Here is a 27,426-nt window from a genome sequence, read left to right as displayed (position 1 = left end):
CCAGTGCAATGCTGCTCAGACCCTCCCTCTGTCCCCCTGAAAGCAGGAAACAAATATCCTATGTGAAAAATACCCTCCCTATAATAAGAAGTAAAAAGACCGTTTTATCACGAGATAGTGACTTTAAAGTAAAAAATTTGTAGAAATAAACCTTGTTACTTTTTACTAATCTACTACCTCAGCCCAAATTCTGCTTAGAATTCCTTACTAATTAAAGCTCCCGAAACCTATTTTCCTTACCCTGTAAATTCCGCCCAAACTTGTTGTCTTTTTGTCTAAAATGTATAACCGCCTGCCTTGGTCATTTCTTTAGGTCTCAATTTTATTATTGGGCCTCTGTGTGCATGTAATAAAACTTTTTTTTCTCTTGTTAATCTGTCTCATATAAATTTAATTCCTAGTCCAGCTGGAAGACCTTGAGGGGAGAAGAGAATTTTTCCTTCCCTTCATATACTTATTATATCCCAACAGCCCCAGAAAGTCTTAACTCGTTCCAGCACAGTTCTAAAATCTCAAAGTCTCTTCCAAATATCATCTAAGTTAGATACGGATGAGACTCACGGTACAATTCATCCTGAGGGAAATTCCTCTCTAGCTCTCAACCTGTTATGTACTTTCCAAAATACAGCAGTGGGACAGGCATAGGACAGATGTTTCCATTCCAAAAGAGAGAAATATGAAAGGGGTAGCAGGTCCCAAGGAGTCCAGACTTCAAGGCAAAATCCATGAGATTTTAGGGTTCAGGAATAATCCTCTTTTGCTCAATGCTCAGCCCTCCTGGCTTCCAGGTCCCATCTTCTAAACTCATTGAGGCAGGGGTCACACCTGTGGTGGGAAGTCCTGTCCCTGCAGCTTTGCCAGGCAGGAGTTGGATCCCCAAGACTTTGGGTGGCCCTACCCCCACAGCTTTGGGCAGAGGTTATCTATCCTGTTAACAGCAAGGTGATGGTCTTCCCTTTTGAATCCAAGGAGGCAGCCCTGATCGCCTTCAGGGTCTTCACTAGTGCATGTTCAGAGCAGAATAGTTCTACTGTCCCATCCTATAAAATCCAAGCCCAACACCTTCCTTCATTCCATCCTGCCTTTTCCCCCTTCAGTTCAAACTGGCAGTTTTCCTGCCAGGGTGGCTGATTAAGTTTGTGGTTCACAGCTCTATTAATCTCCTATTAAATGTTCATGGTCACTTGGCCACATCCTTACTGTTCTCTTTCTAACACACTTTCTCATTTTCTGCAAAATGGATAGGCTGAGAATTTTCCAACTCTTTAATTTCTAGTTTCTTTTTGGTTAATAATTCTATCTTCAAGTCTTTTTTCTCTTCTCACATTTTACCATAAGCAGTCAGAAGGAGCCAGGCTGCACCTTTGCTTAGGAATTTCCTCAGCTAAATATCCAGTTTCATTGCTCATAATTGTACCTTCCACAGCACACTAGGACGTGAACGCGGTTCAGCCAAATTCTTGGTCACTTCATAACAAGTATCTCCGTTGTCTGAAACCATGTTTGCCACTTCCATCTGAGACCTCAGAATGGCCTTTACTTGTCCCTAATTCTACCAAGATTCTGTTCACCATAATTTACTTACTCCCTGGGATGGAGGGTTTTTCCATAGCTCTCCTCTTTTCTTTCTAAGCCTACCTCAAGACCACCATTAATGACCCATTTATGACAATGTAAGCTTTTTATAGCATGTACCTCAAAACTCTTCCAGCCTCTGGCCATTACCCAGTTCCAAAGCCACCTCCACATTTGCAGGTTTTCTTTGTTTTGTTTTGTTTTGTTTTTATAGCAGCTCCTCCACTTCTTAGTATCCATTTCTGTGACAGTGAAGACCCTCTGTAGCCCCGAATTTTAACTATCAGGGCCAAGATTTGAGAATGCCCATCTTAACATGACTTACCTATTTGTTCCAGGAAATGCTTATCTAGGAGGATATGGCTTATAAACTAGTAAGTAACTAAACTGCTTCAGGAAATTCCTGATTGGTCCAGGAAAATTGATGTCTTACCTGGGCAAAGAGCTTGCTTGTGTAACAAGAGCTTACTTATGAAGACTTGCTTTAGAAAAACTCTTGTCTCACTATGTCTGTCAATCATGGACTACTATTAATTAATTTGCCCAGTCCTAATCAGTTCCTCACCTTGAAAGGCTTGCTGATTTGAACCTAGATCTCAAAATCATATGTATCTACATCTTCTGTATCTGTATCTGTATCTATATTTATATTCTCCTCTGACCTCCCCCTTCTGGGAACCACTAAGACTCTTAAGGTTATTTTGTTCCTCCTTGCGGTACATTTTATCAACTCGACTTTGCTTGATTTACAAGATATTCTGATGGCCGTGGACCCCTTGTAGTATTGGAATTTCCAAGGCAAGTATTTTTACCATAAGCAGTCAGAAGGAGCTAGGCTGCACCTTTGCTGCACCATTAATATACCAAGTATATTAATTAGACTCCACTGTAATTCTTAAAACACTGGATTCTCCTGAAAGATTAAATCAGATAGAAAGGGCTTTTTTTGGGGGGGGGGTTCATTGCCTGCTTCTACCCAGCCAGATCCTTATTTTAACCAATTCCCATCATAACAGACCATTAATTCTGACACATTCCTATGAATTAAGAATACTCTTATCTCAACTCTTCAGGTGGGGAACTTGGCAGAGAGGCTAATTGACTTGCTCAAGATCACTATGTGAACCAACAGCCTGGCTGAGATACAGCCCAAGCCTCCTGACTCCCGGGCCCATGATCTGTTCACCAGATGTGCTTTGCCATCATTCTGCTCTGCTATCAATAAGCTACTGACCTCGTTTCTTTCTTAGTTGCCAGAAGTCTACCTTATGTGCCAATATCATTTCTCTAGTTCATACCTGAATTGCTTTTCTGCCTGGCCAACTTTGTAGTGTTACAGTATTTTCAGAGTATGGCAAACGTACCATAAAATAATATATTTTTTTAAAAAATGGCATAAGATACGGAGGTAGGAGAATTCTTAAAATATGCTGAGTCTTACAATGTATAGCTTTGCAGTAATAGAAAAATTCAAATAGGTTTCAAAATTGAGGTAAGTTCTACGTAGCCAACCACACACTGTGCACTTTGAGAGGAAAATGGGGAAACTAATGTTGCTTTGTAGCTAACAGATCATAAGTTATACTGTAAATACAGTGTTCTTTATGTAAACTCACTTGATTTAGGCAGAACATCCTTGAATTAAACTTTCTATCCATCTCTTATCTTGGCAATATGTCTTCCAAAATGTCATGAATTGAAATGGTTTGTCTTGCAATGGATTCCACTTTCTTTTGTTTTATGTCCCCTTTTTTCATTCATCTGAGTTGTATCTACTATGAAGTTACCAGCATGATTTGCTTCTTTGCAGGCCAAACTAGTCAAATAGACTTGTTATTAAGGTCTATCAAGGGCTTGATGGTTCCCACTCACCTTGGAAAACATGAAGAGGTAGTAAACCTCACAGGAAAGAAGTTTCTGAGGCTTCGTGCGGGTGATTAGAAAGAGCCTCCAGGGAGCCAGGAGTGAATTTACTCACCTAAAAAGAGAAGCTCCTAGGAATCCAGACTAACTGCTCCCAGCTTTCACAAACATGTGGTACCCTCTTTACCCAGAACTTAATGAGGGCATGAGCTGGTAACTTGTGGCAGAATTCCTAGAATTTCAGAAGCCTGACCCCTAATATTTTAGAGGGGGACATCATTTTTTTTCCCCAGTCTCTGGTTCAGCATTGCCTGAAAAACTTTTGTTTTGAGAAGTTTTTACTGTTTATTTAAGGAAGATAGATAAAATTCTTGTACTGTATATGTGTGAGTCAAAGATAATCCCTGGATGAAGAGATTTAGGTGGCAGCTGTAGAAATAAGGGATAGGTAAGAATTGGTCTTGAAAATAAACCCATAGGAACAGTAGCAATATTACGTACCAAGTAAGAAAGTAAACAAAATGTCTGTGTTGAGCTAGGGACCTATGTGCCTTATGGAGTATAAAGATGATAAAGAAACAGTTCCTGCCTTGAATCTAGGTGAATGGGGAATACATTTATATAAACAGGCCACTCTAAGAACAGCTGAATGTAGAAACAGGATTCAACTAAGCTAAGGAGGACTTCCTAGAGGAAACAATGTCTGAGCATGTTTTTTCGTAACTCATCTCTGATATTTAAAATGTATGTTATTTGGGGGCGCCTGGGTGGCACAGCGGTTAAGCGTCTGCCTTCGGCTCAGGGCGTGATCCTGGCGTTATGGGATCGAGCCCCACATCAGGCTCCTCTGCTGTGAGCTTGCTGCTTCCTCTCCCACTCCCCCTGCTTGTGTTCCCTCTCTTGCTGGCTGTCTCTATCTCTGTCGAATAAATAAATAAAATCTTTAAAAAAAAATGTGTGTTATTTTGCTAGGACTGCCTTAACAAAATACAACAGACCAGGTGGCTTACACAATAGCAATGAATTTTTGCACTGTTCTGAAAACTAGAAGCCCAAGGTGATGATGTCTGGCAGGCTCGGGTTTCTTCTGAGGCCTTTTTCCTTGACTTTCATCTGGTTGCCTACTTGCTGTGTCCTCACATGGTCTTTGTTCACTCCTGTCCCTAATGTCCCTCAGTGTGTCCAATTTCCTTTTACAAGGACACTACTCAGGTTGGATTAGGGCCAACCCATATGACCTCATTTAACCTCAATTATCTTTTTAAAGACCCTCTCTGAATATAGCCACACTCTGAGTACTGGAGGTTAGGGCATCAGCATAGGAATTTTAGGGGAATGCAATTCAGTCTAGAACAAAATGTTACAGATCTCCAAAAGGCATTGTAGGCTTTTCCTTTCCATCTTAATTTTATTTTCTCTTTCTTAAGTGAGAAGCAATGTAGCATAACAACTAAGGGCATGGACACTGGAGTCAGCCCACTTGAATCCAGTCTTTGCTGTGCCACTTACTGTATGTGTAACCAAAGGTGAGTTGCTTGACTTCGCTGTATCGTGGCTTCCTTGCGTGTGAAATGAAGATGTTCATGACTACCCCGTTGGGTTGCTGTGGAGTTTAAATGGATGAGTAATATAACATACATATGTGCCTGGCACATAATAAACACTCAGTAAGTATAAAGTATAAAGGATAGCAATAATTTCTGGGTATAAAGTTATACAATATGATACTTACACATACCAGTGCTCATAAACAAAAAAATTATATTCTTTGGAGTCAGATCTCATTTTTCATCAAATGTCATAATGAGACAGAAAGATGTATAAGCTTAAGGTGACTATCCCAGCTATAATTTGTGTCACTTACTATTCACATATTCACATGCAGCATACATCTGCTTGATCATCTGTGTTTCTAAAATAATTCTAGTGAGATTTCAGACACCTAATATTGTTATTAATAAAAACTGCATGTGTCTTTTTCATTCGTGTGGGTGATAATTCCATACTTAGGTTTGCTGTGCGAAATTCACCCTTAATCTAGTCTGGTATATTTTTGGTGCATGTGTTATCCCATGTATTTGTTCTTCATAAAGACATTGCCATCATTTTTTCCTCTCATAGTCACAAACTCTAAATAATAGCCAGTAGGAAAACAAAAAGTTTTAAATGATAATCATTATGTGTTGTGCTTTCATAGACGGTGCCTGTCACCAATAACAATGACCAATGAACTATTTTCAGGCACCAACCAACTTACCCAAAGGGATGTCTCTGCAGCACTTTGTTCTTTTTATTAACTTGTATATATAGCATTTGCTCTCTGCCTGGCCCTGCTCTAAGCACTTTACATATATTAAATCAGTTAGGCCTCACAACAACTCTATAGATGCTATTATGTCCAAGTTTTGGGTGAGGAGACTGAGGTACAAAGGGAGTAGTCACTCAGTGAGTAGTCAGGCCTAGGTCATCTTGGCCAGATTTTCATTCTGGGCACTCTTTTTCCTTTGGGCTTAGAGCACACTAATCATTTCCCATCTCCTGCTCACTCCTTCTTAATATCCTTTATTCGAGCTTCCTCTTTAGATGGGATGATTCTTGAATATTGGAGTTTCCCAGGGTTCTGCTCTTGAAATGCTCCCTTTAAACTCTCTCTCCCTTATCTCTAGGGCTCACCTACAATCTAAATAGAAATGAATCTTACATCTGTATCTAGAGCCACTTTTCCCCTGAGTTGAAGACATATTTCCAACCACCTCCCGGGCACCTCCAACTTGGATACTGAGCACCAGAACATTGAACTCCCCGTCTGCCTCACTCTCCCCAGATCTCTCCACTTCCAGTCTCTAACCCCAGCGCTAGACTCTCCGGGCTCCTTTTTCTCCCGTGTCTGATCTGACACCCAGTTCTCCTGACTCTGGCCTCAGGTGGCTCTCTCCTCTTGCCCCTGAGGTCTAGTCTTGCTCTCATTGCTTCAGTTTAGGATCTGTAGCTAGGTGTCATTTTCTATTGTCTTAACATCCATTAATGATTTTCAGTTGCTAAAAGTTACTGTTTGAACAGGGTGCTGGTAGCTCATACTAGCATTCTCTGCAGTTTGACGTCTTTCAATCATTTCATTACTGCGAAAACACCAATGTCCCAGGCCTAAGCTGGGATTTTGTTTCTTGAGCTAGCTTTCTGTCTTCTATTTGCTAGGAAAGAATCCAGTTGTTATTTTATCTCAGTAATATTCTTCTGCAAGAACAGGATGCTTTCATGATCGAGCGTTTTTTTTCAGAGTTCTAAAAAATAGAGGTTTTTTTTTTCCCTGTTTGTTTTTTTCCCTTAGCAATTACCATTGCACAAATAGCATGCAAAGAGATAAAGATCTTTTAAGAAAAACCCAGTTTATTTTTCTCTGGGCTAGTTCCCTGATCTATAAAATCTCTTTGGGGAGGTTATTAATTACACTGTACATTATCTCTCATCTGGACTTTGCAACCTTCAAACTGTCTCTTTCTCTCCACTTTAACTTATCCTCTACATAACCTTCCTAAAAATGGAAAAACAAAAATATTGGCCACTGGATTAGATGAAAATTGTTTCAGAATGGCTTGCAGGCCTTGTGACAAGTTGGCTGAAAATGACCTTTTCACCTTATCTCCCTCTTCTCTCAGTTCATATCACAGCAATTTCTGGCCTCCCTGCTTCTACACATGCTTGTCACTCCTTCCTCAATGTCATTTCCTCCTTCTGGACCTAAAAACCCACACATTCCATCAAGACCTGACCCTGACATGACTCCTGGGCACTCTTACCCAGTGTGTCTAACCACCTACTGTCGTGTTGCCCAGGACGACCCCGCCCTGCTGTGGTTAAAGGCCAGAACTCTCATGCCTAATTTTCATCTGGCTCCTGGCCATGGACACTTTTCTTGTTTAACTCCCAACCTTTTGTTTCTAAAAATCAATTTAGATTCTATGACTTGGTTCTTTTTTTTTTTTTTTTTTTTTTTTAAAGATTTTATTTATTTATTCGACAGAGATAGAGACAGCCAGCGAGAGAGGGAACACAAGCAGGGAGTGGGAGAGGAAGAAGCAGGCTCATAGCAGAGGAGCCTGATGTGGGGCTCGATCCCAGAACGCTGGGATCACGCCCTGAGCCGAAGGCAGATGCTTAACCGCTGTGCCACCCAGGCGCCCCCTATGACTTGGTTCTTACCCCTACTTTTTCAATAGGGTTTCACTTCTGACTTTGTCCCCAAGCTTGCCAGGCAACCACCCCACAGGATGAAGCCTTAACCCCAGATTCAGTCAGCTTTCAGGAAACTCCTTTAAATCTGATGTCCCTCAAGAGAGGGATCACACAGTCTGTTAAAAATCTTCCCATTTTTTCTCAGAATTGTTCACTATCTCCTTGGGGCCACGGCCATATAATATTATAGTTATTTCTGTATTGCAATTATAAGTACTGTAATACTTCGGGCCACACTCTCAGGTGTGAGGAGTGTAACCTGGCACTTCCATTCCACTTCCATTAGGCCTCCTTTCGGACACTGTCCGTGTTGCTCCCAGAGCCCCTCATGTCCCCTTTATGACTTTTATATATTCTTCCCTGAAGGTCAGTGTGCCTTCACTTTCCTCAGCCTGCATCTGTAATTCTTCTTCAGAGGACTGCCTTCAGACTGGGGTTGCTTCTCCCAGAAGCCTAGAGAGCTGGAGGTGCCCAGGAATGACATCCCTCCAAGGGCGGCTCTTAGCCAAAGATGGAAGGGACAGGAGCACCTTCACTCTGAGAGGTAGGCTGAAGCCCTTTCTGTGGGACTTTGACTGAACTCTTACTGGACTTTTTTTTCTCTTCCATGCTCTGCTTGCCCTTCTCCCTTATTGGTTTCTCTCAGGAACATTTCCCCAACAATTCACTTGCACGGGTCTCCTTGCCTCAGGATCGACTTCTGGGGATCTTGGCCTAAGACGTCACTTAATCTCCCTTTCAAGTCTATTTAGCTTGATTACAAAAACAGTTATCTAATTGAATTCTGAGTCAACTTGGAAACTTCAGATTGAATCTCAGCCAATCCAGAATTTTTGCCATCGGAGCTCTTCTCTCTTCTCTACAAGTTCTGGTCGAGTAGTCCTGGTAGCAGTGATGTTTTTGCAGTGTCATGAAGGATTGTGCCCGTCTGTTCCCAGCTGTCAGAATTTGTCAGGGTGACATATTATCTTACTACCCAATTATCTGTTTCCATGTTTGCACTCATTACTATGGTTAAAGCTTAACAATGTCTAGTCTCCTATCTTTTTGTGTTTTTTTTTTCATTTTTAGCACTTAGAACACAGACACTAACTGTTGAGTGAAAAAAAAAAATAACAATCCAGCACCTTTGTAAGCTAGGCCTTATCATCTTCGCTTTACGGAGGGCATAAATGGGACTTGGAGATATTACATAATTGAGGCAATGGAAGATAACTGATTAATAGCAGAACCAGAATTCAGGTCTTCTGACTTGATATAAATTTTTTTCACCACCCATTCTTGCCTTCCTCCATGCCACTCTAAGGATTTCATGGCTATGTCAATTTGCCTGGTGTTCAAGGGAAGGTCCTGTGTATGCTGCTCTCAGCTGTCAGGAAAAAAAGTCACAAACATCTTCCTGGAGGCCTGTCAGAGAAGAGTCATTCTAAAGCCTCTGTGATTCCTAGAACTGAAAACCAGAATGTTCCTGACTGGGCTTCCTCCTTGAATATGAACATTGATTAACACGTTTCTTTCCTGTTTAGAGAAACTTTCCACATCTTAGAGATTTATTTGGAAACCCACCTGTTGTAAGATCAAGCATCAATTTTGATATCATTTTTATCTGCTTGATAAGCCTTCTATGGGGGCAGGGGAGAAGTCCTTCCCTGCTGGAGAGGAAGCATTGGGTCTTTAAGGAAGGTATATATTTGTAGCTTAAATCAGAAAGAAGACCAAGTAATAATGGAAATTGCCCACGATGGCAATGGAAGAAATGTACTCTTGGAATGTCTGCTGTAAGGACAATGCTCTTAAATGATTGATAGCGAGCAAGAAGTCCGGGCCCTGCACTGTTTCTCCGTCTCATCAATTCTCACTCTTAGGAGTTCAAAGTCTTAGATCACATGTATCTTGTAGGATTTAAAAGGCATGCCTGATATCTTCAGAGGAGCAGAGGTGGCATGACCCTTGGCTCCTGTGCGTGTGTGCAAGGCTCTGGGCCCTCCTGTTGTAGCATCGCACCTGTGCTGAGCGGGGTGAGTACAGGGGCTACTTAGATGGAACCAGGCTGCTCATACCTGCTGCCTTGCAGGAGGGAGGAACCATGCAGTTTGAAAGACGTGATTTAGTTAATATGCTACACTCTGCCTCTCAGGCATCTGGGGGCACGTCTTTTGTTATTTTACTTATTTCTCCTGACAAGGGCATGATATGGTAGTTTGTTAGGGAACAACCGTACCATTTAGTGGAAGAGCACTTTCCGTTTTAAAACTTTTAACTTGAATTAATGTCATGTAGAGTATATTTGTTTTAACCTATTGACTCTTAGCACTTAAACACCTTAGGCAAGATCCATCTATATGTACAGAACCTGAAATCATTTGCAATTTGGTAATGTGTCTCGCTGTAGCATTTTTGAAGTGATTATGAATTAAATACAGTAGTATCGTCTTATATTCAATTTTGGGATCTTAAAGTTGACATTTACTTTTGCAAATAAATTCCATGCAAAAACTGGCATAGTACTCTCTCCAGCTTGCACATTTATGGTATTTTAATCTTTTCATTTAAAACCCTGAATAGTAATTTGGGGACTTTTTAAAAAAAATTCTTGAGATATATGGGGAATAAAGAGATGCCTATATTAGGAGGTAGATTAAAAAGCTAAATAATAATTGGTTCATTTAGGAGTGCCTCCAAATAAAATTTCAAACTTAATGAAATTTGACCTCAACTAAAGCTTCTTACTGTGTGTGTCCCTCTATTGTGTGCTGTCCTCGTGGTGGCCTTTTGCCTTTCTTGTCTTGCGTATGTCTTCTATGCCTCTAGGAGTATGGATCTCTTCGGCATCATTAAAAGCCATGATGACTCTTCCTTCTGAAATGGGTGAGGACTCCTTCTTGCTGGAGCCCAGGAGAGGCTGAGAGCAGGGATGTCCCTGAGTCCTCCAGTTCTAGCTCAGCCTTGTCACTCATGAGAACTTCAGGCTATTGGTGAACTCTCCAAAAAAACATTAATTTTACTTTGATGAAATGTAGTTTAAGCTCATATTGAAGGAAAAATTGTTGCCTTATCGGCATATATCTGGCCTTGTCTTTTTAGAAACAACAGATATCCATAATTTTCCTGAAGGCCAATAATTGTTTTCTTGCTCAATAACCTGATAGTAAACTCTACTTTCGTTTTTATAGGCTATTCTCTTTGTTGCTTGGGAAATGACTTTGGGAACCAAATTCAGAATTCTAGATTCAGAGACCAATCTTGATTCATGCATCTAATAAGTGTAACTGAGTGCCTACCATGTAACAGGAATTCTTCGAGGCACAGGGGAGACAATGATGAACAAGACAGACAAAGTTCAGACTCTTGTGAAGTGTGTATTCTGATGGGGATGGGAAGACAAACAAAAAAACTTTGCAAGTAAAGAAGAAAAATATCAGGTTAAGCGTTACGCACAGTGTTAAGATGGAGTGGTGTGATAGGGAGTGATTGGAGCTACTTTAGATGATCAGGAAGGCTTCTCCAAAGAGGCAATATTTAAATGCTAGCTGAATAACAAACAGCAGTGAGAGGGACAAGATTCCTGGCAGAGCAAAGTGCCCTAAGGGCTAGAACGAATATGTGTTGTTACACTAGAGGATCTAAGACAGCCAGGATAGCTGAAGAGTTCTGGGCAAGAGGAAGAATGGAAAGATCTGATATGAGAGAGGTAGGTAGAGGTCACATCATCTAAAGCTTTGTAAGGCATGTGAAAGAGCTTGGATTTTATTGTAAATCTATGGGAAGTCGTCAGAGCTTTTTTGCAGGGTAGTGCTATCTTAAAATGATTACATTGGCTGCTATATGGAAGGTCAAAAGATGCTAAAAACTCACAAGAAGGAGACAGAGGAAGAGGGCTGGCTAATTAGCAGATGCTTTCCCTTGGAGGTCTTCCTTTTCCTCCTCTTCTTGTGAGTTCTTAGGCTCTTTTGACTTTTTGTACCCTCTCATGCTTCTTGAAGCTTTACTTGAAATCTTGCTTAAGGATATTGCTTGGTTCCCAGCATCAATAGATTTAACAAATACTTAAATATCATATCTACCCCTCCCCATAATGCATAAATATCACAAGGGCTGTTTAAGTGTCTGATACATAGTAAGTGTGCAATATTTATTGAAGTAATGAATGAATATGTGTTATAAAATGAGAGAGGCAAGGTATTAAGGAGAATTGTCTTTGGAAAGCAGCCCAAAATTCTTTGTTTCAACATCCTCTATTAATTTTGTTTTTGAACTCTTATGTGGACAAAAGGTTGCTCTTAATTAAAGGTCTTATGTGCACACATACCGACATACATACACGTGCACACAGGTGTTTGACCACTAACAAGCAAATTAATGTGTTAAAATTTTGCTCCTTAAGAGGAAGCGATTACATTGCAAAACTTTAGCACTGTTTGAAGTTATTTCTATTTGGGATTGTTGCATTTCTTATCATACTGATTTATTTTTACCAGTACAAAAATGTTCATTTATCTGCAGATTTTGTAACTGAACGAAGTTGTATGCTCAAAGCCCGAGGTTTAGTCAAAATATTTGTTTATATACCCACAGTGACCATTTGTAACAAAATGTAGCCAACACCAGTAGAGAAAAGTCTACATTTTAAAAGGATAGGAAAGATCTTCCATGGGATGAGGAAGGTTTTGCTCTGTAAGCTTTCAGAAAAAGCTTGACAATATTTTAAAGGGAGAATGGTGATTTCACACTTAAGACCATGATCTGAAGATATTACAGGAAACTACGTAAAAGCAGGAGGGGATTGATGTAGCACGGTGCCTTTTTTTATAAGCTGGCTTTCCCACGTATCAGTGATAAAGCCACCCCTTGCTTTCAGCCTGGGTTAGGATCTGGCTAACCTTTGAATGAACCCTTTATTCCTGCTATTGTCATGAACAGAGAATTCCCAAGAGGATCAAATGCAATAAATTCCTTTGGAAGGGAGGAGTATGAAGTCAGAAATAGGAGCATGGACTTGTCTGGAGCCAAGACCCTGCATCAGTGGGTACTAGGTAGTCAGGAGCACACTTGCTTGGATCTGGGAGCCAGAAGCCACTGACAGAGTAAAATAGGAGGAAAGTTAACTAATCTTATTATTATAAATTTGTTGTTATTAGCCAAGAATTTTACAGCATGATGCTATTTAATCTTTATGATTGTTGTTAACCCTATTTGCAGGGAAAAAAAAAATCATAGCTCAAAGAGATAAAATACCTTGCTAATGTTTCAAAATTTCTACATCATGAAGGCAGGGTTTGAACCCTGTTCTAAAAGAGCTCAAAATTCATGCTTTTACTGCTATTCCATATTGCCTAGAAGAGAAAAAGTTGACACAAACTTTGATAACATCACAATTTTGTGTTGTTAATGCTTGCCCAACACTATATACTTTTATTAGGCTAAGTATAAGGAATAATAATAGAATAGAATGTAAAATAGGATGCACTTTTTATTTGACAAGAACAGCTCCACCTTTAGAACTCTGGAGGTCACTGGGGTAGGAGTATGCAAATTTTCCATGAGAGCCTAAGGTGCTTTTGGGGAGAAAAAGATTCCAAATCCCCAAACCAGTTTTTAGCACCAGATTCAAGTGGACGTGCAGGAGTATTTATTACACTGATAAAGTAAATTTCTGGTGTTTATAAACCACCTGGTCTATTGTATGCTATTTTAGCAGCCCAAACAGACTATGACAGAGTTCAAGAGAAGATATGGATGGAAATGTAAGGTATTTCCCTACATTTAGGTCACAGAATTTTAAATGATAAATTTAACAATCAGAAAATGAATCATTAGTCACATTTTCCTCAATACTCTGGATAAGATCTGCATTTGGGGCTATTATCGATGAGACATGGCAACAACCTTTGAAACAGCCATCGGAAGCCAATATTCACGGGTGGCACAATGAATGATTACGCTATTATATAAATAATGATGCAACCAGCATTAAACAAATGGTATTAAAGAACTACAGAGGCAAGAAGATCTATCATGTTTCAATACAACAGGTTTCAAAGAGCCATAGCATTGTGAGTAATAACAGCACTGCTACATTTTTCTCTTAGCAAGAGATATGAAATTAACCAGAAATAGGGGATTTGACAATAAAGAACACAAACAGCTGGTTTCTGGACCTGAGCAAAAAGAGATGGTAGTTGGACACTATAAAGAATCTTCATATGCACTGATTAAGAAATAAAATATATAAATGTTTCTTCTGTACTCACTATTCTGAATCTTTATTCAGGTACCTCACTATAGCTAACATGGGCTTGTGAATTTTTAAATACGTTTTAAAGTCAGATTGTTTATATCGTACATGAAAATGTTTTCCTTAGAGATCCTGCATAACCTCGGTCTTCCCTGGTGTTAGCAGAGGAAACTAAAGGCATCATAGGATGTCTCCCTTGTAAGGAATCTAAATGTATCCATCAAGTTATGAAGCAAATGCTTCTGGGGGGAATTAATATGAAGAAGTTGCCAAAAAAGAGGAAACTCCCCAAAACATTACTCAAAGAAAAATGAACAGATAACATTTTGTGCCAGTAGGAAAGTGTAGCATTAACACAAATATTAGATACCTACAAGTGCTAAGCTTTAATATCAGGGAGGGCCACCGTATAATAATAGGCCCCACTCTTGATTACTTTTCCTAATGAGAGTGAAGCACAGCATGGAGAAGTGACAACTTGAGATAATTCAAAATGTCACATTAGCTTTGAGTTTCAATCTCTTCTATAACCAGTCTTCATAAAAACTGCTAATGAGTAGTAAATTGGACTGATTTGAGTTTTACTTCAATTTGCTTCTTGTGCTAATCTTTAGAGAAAGGGTGTAAGACAGTGAGATGACATAGATAACACTAGAAAAAGGAGATTAGAGCGAAAGTCAAGTGACCTGGGTTAGAGTCTCTGTTCTGCAGTCTGCTCTGGGCAAGGAAAGTGAAGAAATCAGCTGTTGGTGAACATCTGTCAGGTGCCAAGCACTGTGCTGGATCCAGAGGAGACAAGTGAATACAGGTGCAGCTGTGTTTCTCAAGCCACTCACAGTCTAGTGGTGGAGACTGATACATAAAAAGATGATTGGGGTATTTTTTTAAAGATTTTATTTATGTATTTATTTGTCAGAGAGAGAGAGAGCGCACAAGCAGAGGGAGCAGCAGGCAGAAGGAGAAGGAGGCTCCCTGCTGAGCAAGGAGCCGGATGCAGGAGTCGATCCCAGGACCCTGGGATCATGATCTGAGCCGAAGGCAGATGCATAACTGACTGAGCCACCCAGACATCCCATGATTGGAGTATCTTGTGAATCGTCTCTTCTAAAGTTATGAGCAATGGGCTTGGGAATTCAGAATATAGTGTGATTAACAATGAGAATGTCAATAGGAACACATGACAGTGCTGTCCAATAATAATGCAACTAGTAATTAAAATATGTAATTTTAGCATTTTAGGAAGTACATTGAAAAGAGTAAAAAGAAACAGGTGAAATTAACTTTAATAATATATTTTATTTAATCCAGTATATCTAAAATACTATTTCAACATATAATAGATACACAGTAAAGAGATAGCTTACACTACCTTTTTTCTATACGTTTTAAAGCTCAGTGTGTGTTTTACACTTATAGTACATACTGGTTCAGACTAGCCACAGTTCAAGTACTGAGTGGCCACAAATGGCTTGTGGCCTGAACAATGTAATGGTAAGTCTGCAATTATGTCCAAGAAGACTTAAAGCGTATGTGTACCATTCGTTGAGGGATTTCTAGCTTAACAGAAGGACACTTGGGAAGGACCTATGGGATTTAATTCTCTACAACAGTGGTTTTAATATATGGGTTCACAAACATAATGACTGGGTACGTAAGAATCTTCTAGGAAACTTATAAAAAAGACAGATTCCTAGATCTCTGTGATTCTGAATCATTAGGTCTGGGTTCAGCTTATGAATCCAGATTTTATAAAAGAACTCTGATTATTACTAAGTGCATTGCAGGCTGGGAACCACTGGCGATAGGCTCAGAGGGCACCTGTGGCAATTGAAAAGGTAATTTGATTTTAGGTAGCATTAGCAGAAGGCTCTTCCTCTGTGCGAGGAAGCCATAAGTTAAGTGTTTTTTGAGGAACGATATCCCTTCTATTTTGGACCGATGTGGAGTCTGGAGCCAGCTCAACCTTTTCTTCAGCGCTGTCCACTTGCTCAGCTCAGAGCTGATGTTGTCTGTACATGAGGCTTCAGGGACAGGTGCAGATATAATTTCCTCCTTTAGTTTACACTTTTTTTTTCTGGTCTGATATCTTTCAAATGAGTTGTCTGAAACCTGGCTATGAAATCATTCTAGGTAACATTAAAAAAAATTTTCATGGACATCTACCAAATTAGGAAGCTTAGGAAGTGAGGCCTCAAACTCAAATTTGTACAAATCCCCCAGGCAGCACTTGGTGTGTTGGAAAGGCATTTGGGATACAGTGACTTAGAGAATCTTTTGGGAATGTATTGCTGGGGTTGCTACTTTCATTGCCAGATTTCAAATCTGTTTCACCACCACATACATTGTAGTATAATGGCCTCAGGCAGTCCTTGTTTGCTATTTGGCTCTGCAGCCTCTATGATCTTGTTAGGCTATTTACCATGCCTGAGCCAGTGTTTCCTTAACAGTAAAATGGGGATAATAATCAGCTCATAACACTGTTGCTAGTGTTTCAGGCTCACTTCTTTGTCCTCTTGTCCGTGTTCCATCACTGTGCTCATAATCTCATCTGGTCTCCTGGCTTTATTCTATTTATTTATTTATTATTTTTGGGGTGGGGTAGGTGTAGAGGGAGAGAGAAAATCTTAAGCAGGTTCCTGATTCGGGGCTTGATCTCAGGAGTCTGAGATCATGACTGAGCCGAAATCAAGGGTCTAACCCTCAACCGACTGAGCCACCCAGGTGCCCCTGGTCTCCTGGCTTTAAATGGCCTCTAAGCAGATGACTCCTCAGTTAGTATCTCTAACTCGCCCTCCTTCTGTTGCCCAGACCAAGTGTGTCCAACTGCGCCTGTAACATCTTTACTGGAATATCTGAGAGGCATTCAAATCTAACATGCCTGAAACATCACTCCCCAGTTTCTAAGATCAGTTTCCACTATAACCTAACTCATCTCAGTAAACGACAACTCTAAACTTCCAGTTGTATACGTCAAAAACCTTGGACTCAGCCTTAATTCTTCTCTTTCTATCACACTTCACATTAGCAAATCTTGTCAACTCTGCTTTTAAAATATATCCAGAAATTGATAAGTTTTTTTTAAGATTTCATTTATTTATTTGACAGAAAGAGAGAGAGAGCACGCGCACAGGCAGGGGGAGAAGCAGGCAGAGGAGAAGCAGGCTCCCCGCTGAGCAGAGCCCAAAGCCCCCTGCCCTGAAGTGGGACTCTATCCCAGAACCCTGGGATTATGACCCGCACCAAAGGAAGACGCTTAACCAACAGAGCCACCCAGGTGCCCCTGGAAGTTGATAGCTTCTCACCAGCTCCACCATTACTGCCCTGACTATTTCTTGCCTGGATTATCTCAATAGTTTATAAATTATTTTCCTTGCTTCTGTTTTCTTCCCTCCCTCATTGTCTGTTCTCAACCGATTAGCCAGAACGACCCTTTAAAAACAGAATTCAAGATCACATTACTGCTATGCTCTAAATGAGATTGTTTTCCTTCTTAGAGTAAACCCGGAAGTCCTTAATGTTGCCCACAAAACAACTTTTGGATCTGGAGGTCTGTTTCTTCTCTAATCTCTGCTCCTCCCTAGCTCCTTCTTGCCTCCCTTGCCTCATGCACTTCTCACGATTCCTCTAACACGACGACGAGTCTTGTTTCTGGGAAATGAGGGGAATGCCCTTCACCAGTCAGTCTTCCAGAGAGTCTCAGTGGGCAGTCTTATGGTGTCCACAGGCAGACTTAGTAGTCTGCAGGTAGTCCTGGTGCCTGAGTCTGCAGTCGTGGGCCTGAGACCTGGGTCTGTGTGGGTGGGCCCTGATACTGAATCTGTGGGGGCCACTCAGGTACTGGGGACCACTGTGGTGGGCCTGGCTAATGGGCCTGTGGGGGCCAGCTGGTGCCGGGGTGGGCCTGATACTGGGGTCTACAGTGAAGTGGTGTACTCCACTCTCCTTCCTCTACAAGGCGAGTGCCTCTCTGTACTGGGCTGCGTGGTCCTGGTCAGTGGCAGGGATAATACCTTTCCTATTGTCTTCAGTGTGTCTTTTCTCACTTTTGCTGCTGCAAGTTCTCACGTGTAATCCTTAGTGCTTGTGAAGATATTCATGGACAGTTGTTCCAAAGTTGATGTTTCTGTGAGGGGACAGGCATTGGAAATTCCTTTGTCACCCTCTTGCTGATGTCACTCTCTTTTCATGTTTTTCTAACAATACCATTCAAACTTCTGAGTAAACTTTTCAGTCTTTTTTTTTTTCAGTCTTGAAAGATTAAAACTCTAATGGCAGAATAATAGTTGAATGTGGTTGATATTCTGGGTAAAAAGTTTCCTACTTTATGCTTTTTATATCTCACCCATAGATGCCTGTTTAAAAGCTGGTAGAGTAAAGACATTGTCTGTTTGAGGACATTGTCTCTTTGTCAGCTGAAAAGGATTTCTCAAATCTCCTGAAAGGTTGGTATAAATGCTAACATGTAGAGCGTGAAGAGCATTTACACTAGGCAGTGATTTCATGGCTTGACCGTACTCACTCTCTGAGAGTCCCTAGTGCTAAATAATGGGTTAACGTTGCACTAAACCTGACCCATCCTTTGACTGTGACATGTGGAAGTTCCCCCTTCTTCTCTTGGCTTAGTTGCTCCCAAGTGACGGACAACCATGAAAATGAGGAGCAAATGACAAAAGGCTGTCATGAGCAGGGCTTCTCCTTTCTCCCTTTGGCTCATCGACTATGGAGGATCTCACAGGAATGTAAGCTCCTGCCTTCCCTACCTAATGTCATTCATTCGTACACCCTTTGCTTATAGATTGGTCCTGAATTTTCAATCCAATTCTGACTGGGTAGTCCAATATGAACCACCTCAGTCTTACTGAAAGGTAGAATCTAGAATTAATCATCTTGGTTCATTTGAGAAGGTACAGGGATTTGAACTCCAGGGCCTCTGACAACTTCAAATTACGGTCTTGGGAAAAAGAAGTGTGAATATGGGTGTGTTCGGTTTAAGCTCTTGACAAAGAAGGAGTCTTAGTAAGGGAACACTTTCTTGAAGAATTACTAGATTCACTCCTTAGCCCTTTCTTTCTGAATAGGGGTACAAACTGGGTAGGACGTTCAAGGAATTAAGTCTTAATTCTTATGTTGTTGTTGTTTTTTAAGTTAACACAATTCTTTCCAGGACTAAGTAGACAAATTTTCATTTAATGATGAAAATCAAAATAACTGTCTTAATTGCCTCTGAGAGAAAAGGTTTTCCTCCGGTAATGGGTGGTATCATTTGAAAATGCTTCCCTGTGTGTTCTCCCTCTTTAATACAATGGCTTCTTCGACTATGGACTTTTAGTTTGAAGACCCTTTGGAAAGGGAATAGAAAAGTACATTGTGATATAGGGGAAGTGTCTGCCAGATAGGAATGAGAAGAAAAAATAAAGGCCTTTCAGTTCTCTGAGGAAAGGGATAGATGGAAGATAAGAGAGAACAGATCAGATGTTAATCATTTCTACCCATGTGCCCCACCTGCCTCACCCAGCTTCATCCTTAGAAGGTATGTGAACACAAAATGTATATGAACGCAAAATGTAGAATTTGTGGAAGAAATGGAAATAAGAAGAGCTTGTGCCCCACTTCCTCTTTGAGTTTCTGGAAGTAAACTACCTAAGAGAATCGCCAACATTAGCACTGGTATTTGTATGGGTGCCAGGCTGAAGAGAATGATGGTGCGATATGTTTAGGTAGAGAGAAGTCTGGCTACCAGAAGTTTCCCTTAGCTCCCATATAGAAAGGATGCAGAATGTCCTTGTATAGTCAGAGGAGATGATGCAAAGATAGCTGAGAGTGGAGAGCCAGAAGGCCTACTTTGGGTTGGGGACATATGGAGGATGTAGCTGAGATTTTAGATAATCTGAACTATGAATGGAAGCCAGAACAGGCCAATCAGAGTGGGCATGGAGATCTACCAATCATGCTAAGAAAATAGCCAAATTTCACCAGCCATAAATTTCAGTAGCATATACTAGAGGGTTGTAAATAATCGAAAGGGTCAATGAACATTTTTAAGGAAGCCAACAAGCTTCTAGAGGAAAGAACAAGGGACAGCTCTCTGATTTAGGGATCCTTTTACCCTCTGCCATTAGAACATTTAAGATTTTATGATATTATTTATATCCACAGGAGATGTTAGCTTGGAGAAAAAAAGATAGAAGAAACCTTGAAAGATTTTCCAAGTACCGCAAGAGATTACATTAATCTAGTCATTTAATGTGAACATGACTGAGTTATTTGACTTGATAAGCTTAAATTTCCCCACTGCCCAGTAAAATTGGGGACTTGAGAGCAAGATAAGGTCAGTCACAGAAAATAAAAAACCCATATTTTTCATGTAACTGAGTTTGTAATATGTTAATTATTAGCCCCTATAATGCAATTAAATCACAAGCTTGTAATGCATGAAATGTGACAGGGTGCCTTTCCACTTATCACTGGGTCTTGATATTTGTGCTTTTATTATGTGATTTGGAGAAATAACCCTACTTCTGGGGTTCTCAACTTTATTTTTAAGGCTCAGTTTTACAATTTACTCAGGTGTAAAATTTATAAATTTAGTGTCTAGAACATATATCAGGGCTGAAATGGGAGAGAGTCTGTGATTAGTGGCAGGAACAACTGTGACTAGGAACCCATGCAGGGCAAAGATCGTGAACTGTAAATGTGCTATGAAAACTAGCGGGCAGTTTCGTATCTGGGTCAGTTTCTCTGCTCCAGTATGGTAGATCTTCATTGCACCTACTGTCTTGCCATGCAATTGGCTAGGCTAATGAAACATCGGAATACTATGAGTTCAAGCCCTCCTGCAATAGGATAAAGACAGTGTGTTATCATGGTATTGGCTCAGGAAATTAATAGTAGTTGGCTGGTTATCCTCTTTCCCCATTTATTACTGCTCCCTGCTTGTGATATTTTTAACTAAGAGTATAGCCACATGTTTTAGCATTGTGTAATCTTGTGTAATGCAAGGCGATTTCCTGATACCACCCATTTCAGAAAGAGAACTCAGATTAACAAATATTTACTGAACCTATTTGTGTTGGTACTATATCAGGTGCAGTGGATACAAACATAAGCCGTGGCCCCTGTCTTCGAAGACCTCATGTTAGAGGGGAATCTAAGTTTGGGGTATGCTGTAGGGTTAGTTGAAAAAAATGATAAACGTAATGATGATGCTAATAATAACAATAATAATAATAACAACGATGATAACTACTTAGCACCTACTTTTCAGATAAGGCTATGTGTTTTACATATATTGCCATCAATTCTTCTGATAATAGTGCAATAAAATGCAATTTAACTTCCCCAATTAACTCAGATACATATATAAAACACTGAGCCAGAAATTGAACCCAAGGGTGTGTGACTTTCCATTGTAACAACTTATCTAGCAATTGACTATACCTTGGCAAAAGAAAGATATAATTCATAATAGGCTCATAGATGCCAAGAAAAATCTGCCAAGGAAGTCACATTGGTGTGGAAAAGAACAGAACAGGATTCACACAATTTCTTAAGACCAAAAGAAGAGGGATTTGGAGCTACCTTTCCTGTTTGTACACAGGGAAAGCACTGTTTACTGAAAAGGTAGATTAGCGCTTGAGGGACATTATCAGTGGCTGAAGGCATTATTCCTGAGCTCAACGCCCTTCAGAACATCACAGTTTCTTCCCCTTTCTTCTTAGGTCTGTGAGTTCAACAGTATCAACCTCCTAATTTTAGCCATTTTGAAATCAAGTGATGTTTCGTTTTAGATATGTACATGAATTTAGAGAGAACAAGTATATATTTTTATTAAGTAAAGCAAAATAAGTTTTGTTTTACGTTTATTATACCTTTATGCTTTAAAAGTAGAATATAGGGATTCTTTTGATAGTCAAATGCATCCTTTTTTATATCCAGTAGATGTCAGCATTGGGCTGTTTCTAACCATTTGATCCATCTCCATATTATTTTGAAAGGACCATAAATATTCAGTATGAAATATACTGAGATGTAAAATAGCAGGTGCAGCAAATCTGTGGTGAGGATACATTTAATGGGTGAAGGATTCAATATTCCATCTACCGAGCAAACAACTGTATATAAAAACCCCATCTGTAGCTTTTTTATCCATGTCCATTTTTAAAAATCAATTTATTTCAAAATACCAGTATACTATTTTGTAGAAGATAGCTTTATACAATTAAGTGACAAAATGGATTAAAGTCATTGACATAAATGTAAATATTTGAGTAATTTTAGGTTGCATCTGCTTAAAATCAGAAAGGGACACTGAAGGGTTTTTGAAAATCTCATTAGGATATAATTTCAGCCATAAAGTTTTTGGCAAAGTGGTTTTTTTTAATTACTCTCTTTTTCTGCTCAATATGAAGATTCCAGCTCCTCTGGAACACATTAAAACCACTTCTGGTAATGTGTACCCCAATAAAGCCAAATGGATGGTTGATCAACATTAAGTGGGAGATAATATGTATAATTCATGCTTCCACCAGATTCTAAAGTTGACACAAGTATTTGAGATTCTTGGCGTACAGAACACAAGTTTCCTAGGAAATTGCCCAGTTCTGTGGCTGAGCTAAGTAGATCAGGCCTTGTATCAAACAGAAGTGGATTAAGAAGTCAAGACATCCTTGTTTCCTTAAGAGTATAGTCTTACTCATCCAGCCTTTGTCAATTCATTATATGTAAATATATGGTAGCTGAGGGAGGAAACCTGGAAAAAGCTAGAGAAATCATTTAGCCCAGAATCTTCATGAAGAAATTGATGACCAAAGAGGTCTTGTTTGAGGTGTAAGAGCTTGCATGTGAGCATGAGTCTTATTTCAGTATTCTAGTTCATTTTGGAACAACAACAACAGAAACAAATCTAGCTATCTATCTCTCTGTCATCTATCTACCCATCTATCTGAGAACATGTACAAAATGCTGTAGTAGACTCTAAGAGAATTAAAAATTATCCTTATTCCCTAGGATTTTGGAAGATCATTGAAGAATCAGAAACATTAATGGAACATCCAAATACATTTTAACAAATTTAATGATGGAGGTATGCTCAGGGTACAGGTAAGAGCCATTTAGCTTAATTAGGGAGAGTCTTCATGATTTCTAAACAATGAACTATTTCTTGCTTGAAAATTCTTCCAGGAATTATGTTACCAAACTGGGGACAGAGAGCATCATTATTTAATGGGGCAGCATGTGGTATCTGAAGACGGCTTGACTGACGTACTACACTGTGGTGTTTGGGGTTTCCCCCCTCCAAGTTGAGGATCAGTCTAGTCCAATATTTGTAAGTGGCTTATAAATGCCTGTTTCAGAATCATCTCAGAGATCAAAATTCAGAAGGGTATATGGCCTAAAGAACAGAAAAACAAAAATAAAAACAGCAATTTTGAGGCACAGCCAGATGAACAGATGAAGGTACCACCCATCTAGCCTATACTAAGCCACCCACATTGGTTCATCTTGATACCAGCAGCATGAAATTTGTCACTATAATGAATATAATCTTTGGTCCTATAAGAAAACCAAACTAGACAGTTCGTATAGAAATCAGAACCATAACTGTGGCCTCACTTATATTCTGTTCTTAACCACAAAACTCTTAGGTCACTATATGTGATGACCACATACAAAGTGAGGAAGTGGTTTGAGGCTCTGCTAATATGTATATCTGATCAAATGAATATGTTAACATGGCATTCAAAGTATGATCTACCTTAAAATAATTTAGGTGAGTTTCAATGGTCACACAATAGACTGCTATCTGGAGATGATGGTTTAGCAAATCTTTTCCTTGCCATTTCCTGAATGATGGGAAAGAACACCTCTTTTATGAGCACTATATAATATTTCCAACCATTTTTTCTCATCTCTTTGGAACACTGCAGGGAAACACATTAGGTCATAACTCAGTACTAGAGGAAAATTCTGATGATGAACCTAGCTTGTTCAAAGCATCTTTGACATTAATCTGCCATATGCAATCACTACATGGGAGATTGAAGACCATATTTCAGTTTTGTGTACTAGAACACAAAACCCTATCATACACTTAATCCAAACTGTTGGAGACATGGTCTTCTTCAGATAATAAGCGTAACAATAGGAGTACGGACAGGTTTTAGGAAATACGATTACCCAGTTTCTCTATTCATAGACTGCTGGGTGTCATGATCAGTGACAAAAATTAGTGTGGATTCACCTGGACTTCTGTGAGCCAGAATTATTCAGACCAGAGGAAAGAAAACGTGCTTTAATACTCCAGTAGCTTTTCATTTGGATTAAGTAACAAACATTCTAAAAAATACCTTTGGTATATATTCAACAGTCCCTGTTTCTGTATGTAGAAGAAGAAAGTGGATTGGAAGCTTGGCATAGGGAGATGGTTATGAGGGTGCAGTTCTTCAGAGATTGGGCATAGTAGTTCTTACTCTCTGTTGGTATAATGGTGTTTAGAAACAGAAGTCAAGTTTGCATATGAACTCTCATCTTAAGTAGATTTATTCTTTTTCCAGACTTAATTCATAGGTTTTAATAATTTAAAGCATAGGTTTTCTTTACCAAGATCTTCATTTATCTCTAAGATGAATTATTTTAGCCTGTTCATCAATCTTGTTTCATTACCTTGATACTTTAAATTGTTTTATCAGTCAGTTGCCATTTGTCCACACTCCTTTCTGCCATGCAAGTAAGGCATTTTCTTTGGGGTTGGGAACTCAAAAAATAGGATATTGGAGAGGGAGTATTTGTGAGTTGTTGTTGGTTTTTTTTTTTCCCCCTATGAGTATCCTAGAAATCTAATCTTTTTTACTTGAGGTCATGTATTTTGGTTTCAATGGCTAGACTTTGATCATTATACCAAATACTCTCTTACTGATGAATATTGATTATTAAGTTGATTAAAATGATTGGCTCTAATGGACCATAATCCCATGAGGAGAATGCAGGCTTAGGGTTCAACGGACTCTTTGTCAGTCAGAGAAGCAAATATCCTGGCGCCATACTGCTGCTATGTAATCTCCAGAGCCAGTCTATTTATTTTTGCCAGTGTACCAAACTAGTCTCAGAGAGTTTTGCTGTACTTCTGTTGGTATTAACTCTGTGTGCGTGCATGCGTGCGTGCGGGCGGGTGTCTCATAGGTAGTTTTGCTTGGATTTTATTTGAATTTTATTCATCATAAAAATGAGAGTGATCTGCATACCTTTTAATTCAGGGTTAGCTCTTTTTCCTTGATTTTCCCTGCAGACTGCCTGTCTGTGCTTCCAAAACATCAACAACTGATAGATTTCTATACAGCTGCCTGGGCAGCTGTGGTAATGAAATGTGAATGTGCTTTCACAATATCTGAAGGCTTCTGCTTGGGGTTATAAGCAGAAAGAAAGAACTGCGTTTTAAGAAGATGTTGGCATATTCTTCAAATGTTGTTCTGAAAATGATGAAACTTAAAATAATTTATCATTCCAGGGCTGTTTTAGCTTTATAGTTTTAACAACAAGATACCCTCCCATTAAAATCCTTTGTGTTTGTGTCTTACTCTCTCTTTAGGGCTCATTATAACAGAAGTCAGGAGATCTGGCTCTCAGAGACGGCATAGTAATAAGCACCAAAGTGTTGTTCTCAAAGAAATGAGATCCAGTCCTGCATGGGTGAAATATTAGAGAAAAGATAAAGGCCATTACGGTGTTTCCTGTGCATATAATCATATGATTTACCATGATTTAGAAATTATTTTCTGTAATTTTAATGAGACAGGTTATGTCTCCACTGAGTAGGAGGAATATTGTAGATTATTCTTTGCATCATATTAATCTGACCATGAGATAATTCTTTTCTAGAAAAAAGGAGGTAGAGTCTACATAAAATCAGTGTGATCAGACTCTGTGTTTTTATTACTTTCCTGAAATACACAGAGCAGATGATTTTATTTTATTTTTTAAATTGAAAATTAACAATTGCTGGTCATCCACAGAGAATCAGTGATAAATAATGTTTAGAGGAACAAACTCAACAGGCTGATTCTGTGTCAAGCCTAAGGCATCCCTGTGTGTGGATTGCCCTGAGACCCCAGCCAGGGAACAAGCTAGAGGCCCAAATGTCACTGCTGGAAAAATACAATGTATTCCAGAGTCAGTCGTTCGGGGTCCTGAGGCTGCCAAGAACACTCTGCGTCAGTTGGCATAGAGAACGTGTCGGCACAGAGGAGGCGTAAGGGAAGAGCATTCCCACCCCATCAGGAACAAAAGGAGATGGCTCTTATAAAATACACAGATCTCAGAGACTGTAACGGGGGTGTCCAGTTAATGAAATACTTGTTAAGAACCATAATGAGAGGCAGCAAATACTATTTCACCTCAATTCGCTGCAACCCTTTAAAGTGAACATGTACACATCTTAAAATCTTTAACTGCCACAGGAAAATTTGCCTTAAAATGCAACTCAAGGGGAAACATGGTCGAAAGCACTGTTGAGAAATACACTTGTTTAATCTTTTTCCTTTACAATAAAAATCCACAGTCTCTCAGACAACATTTAACAACATTATAGGAGAGTATTATATTTCTGCTTGCCCCAAAATGTAATATATTTCCTCTGTATTTCTGCTTCAACCTTTTAGTCTCAAGCTTTATTCCAGGAAGGTAGTTCTGAAAACACCTGTCTTTTTGAGAATGAAATTTTATGGAATCATTGATTTGTCCTATTTAGGAGTAACAGAAATTATTTTCCTCATTTAATATAGAGTTTTACTAATTTGTCTATTTTGTTTTATGTGAGTTTGTGCACCATATTTAAAGGTTCCTAACCCCAGGGGAAATCTTAAGTATATCACTTAAAATAATGTAGTTCATGCAGGTAAATTCTATCAACAGTTATTCAAACTCAATACCCAGGGATCCATACACTTAAACTATGATTTTTTTTTTTTTAACTTTTGGATAGAGTCAGCATAAGCAGTGATGCTCTTGCTGAAAGATCAAAGGTTTTCCCCTCAGCACAGACATACAGCTGAGGAAGCTCTGAATTTTCTCTTTAAAAAAAAATTTTTAAGATTTTATTTATTTATTTGCCAGAGAGAGAGAGCGCACAAGCAGGAGGAGCAGCAGGCAGAGGGAGAGGGAGAAGCAGGGAACCTGACGCAGAGCTTGAGCCCAGAACCCTGGGATCGTGACCTGAGCCAAGGGCAGACACTTAACCAGCTGAGCCACCCAGGCGCCCCCCCCCCATTTTTTTTTAATTCAAGTACGGATAATAGTGCTGTATTAGTGCAGGTGCACACTATAATGATTCAATAATTCTGTACATTTCGCAGTGCTCATGAAGATGAGTGTACTCTCAATCCCTTTTACCTATTTTACCCATCCCCACACACACCTTCCCACTGGCAATCACCAGTTTTTCTCTGTATTTAAGAGTCTGTTTTTTTGTTTGTCTCTTTTTTCTTTGTTTGCTGGTTGGTCTTGTTTCTTAAATTCCCCTTAGGAGT

The 27,426-nt window shown here is 39.5% G+C and overlaps 1 long non-coding RNA gene across 5 annotated transcripts in view; it reads left to right on the top strand.

The window, feature by feature from the left end:
* Nucleotides 1-27,426, top strand: part of LOC113254533 (uncharacterized) — a 158,599-nt gene that overhangs the window by 53,016 nt on the left and 78,157 nt on the right. For 2 of the 5 annotated variants that reach the window (XR_008958804.1, XR_008958805.1), the window contains exon 4: nucleotides 4,866-4,964. The exons of 1 other annotated variant lie outside the window; for it this stretch is intronic. This is a non-coding gene — a long non-coding RNA (uncharacterized LOC113254533). Of the gene's footprint in view, nucleotides 1-4,865; nucleotides 4,965-9,570; nucleotides 15,174-22,912; nucleotides 23,006-27,426 lie in introns of those variants that run through there. 2 more of the 5 variants (XR_008958806.1, XR_008958803.1) reach the window with 2 other exon arrangements.

Source organism: Ursus arctos, unplaced genomic scaffold (genome assembly GCF_023065955.2).
Source record: "Ursus arctos isolate Adak ecotype North America unplaced genomic scaffold, UrsArc2.0 scaffold_12, whole genome shotgun sequence".
Lineage (NCBI taxonomy): Eukaryota > Metazoa > Chordata > Mammalia > Carnivora > Ursidae > Ursus > Ursus arctos.
Note: the sequence above shows the minus strand (reverse complement) of the source record. Positions and strands in the feature narration are given on the sequence as shown.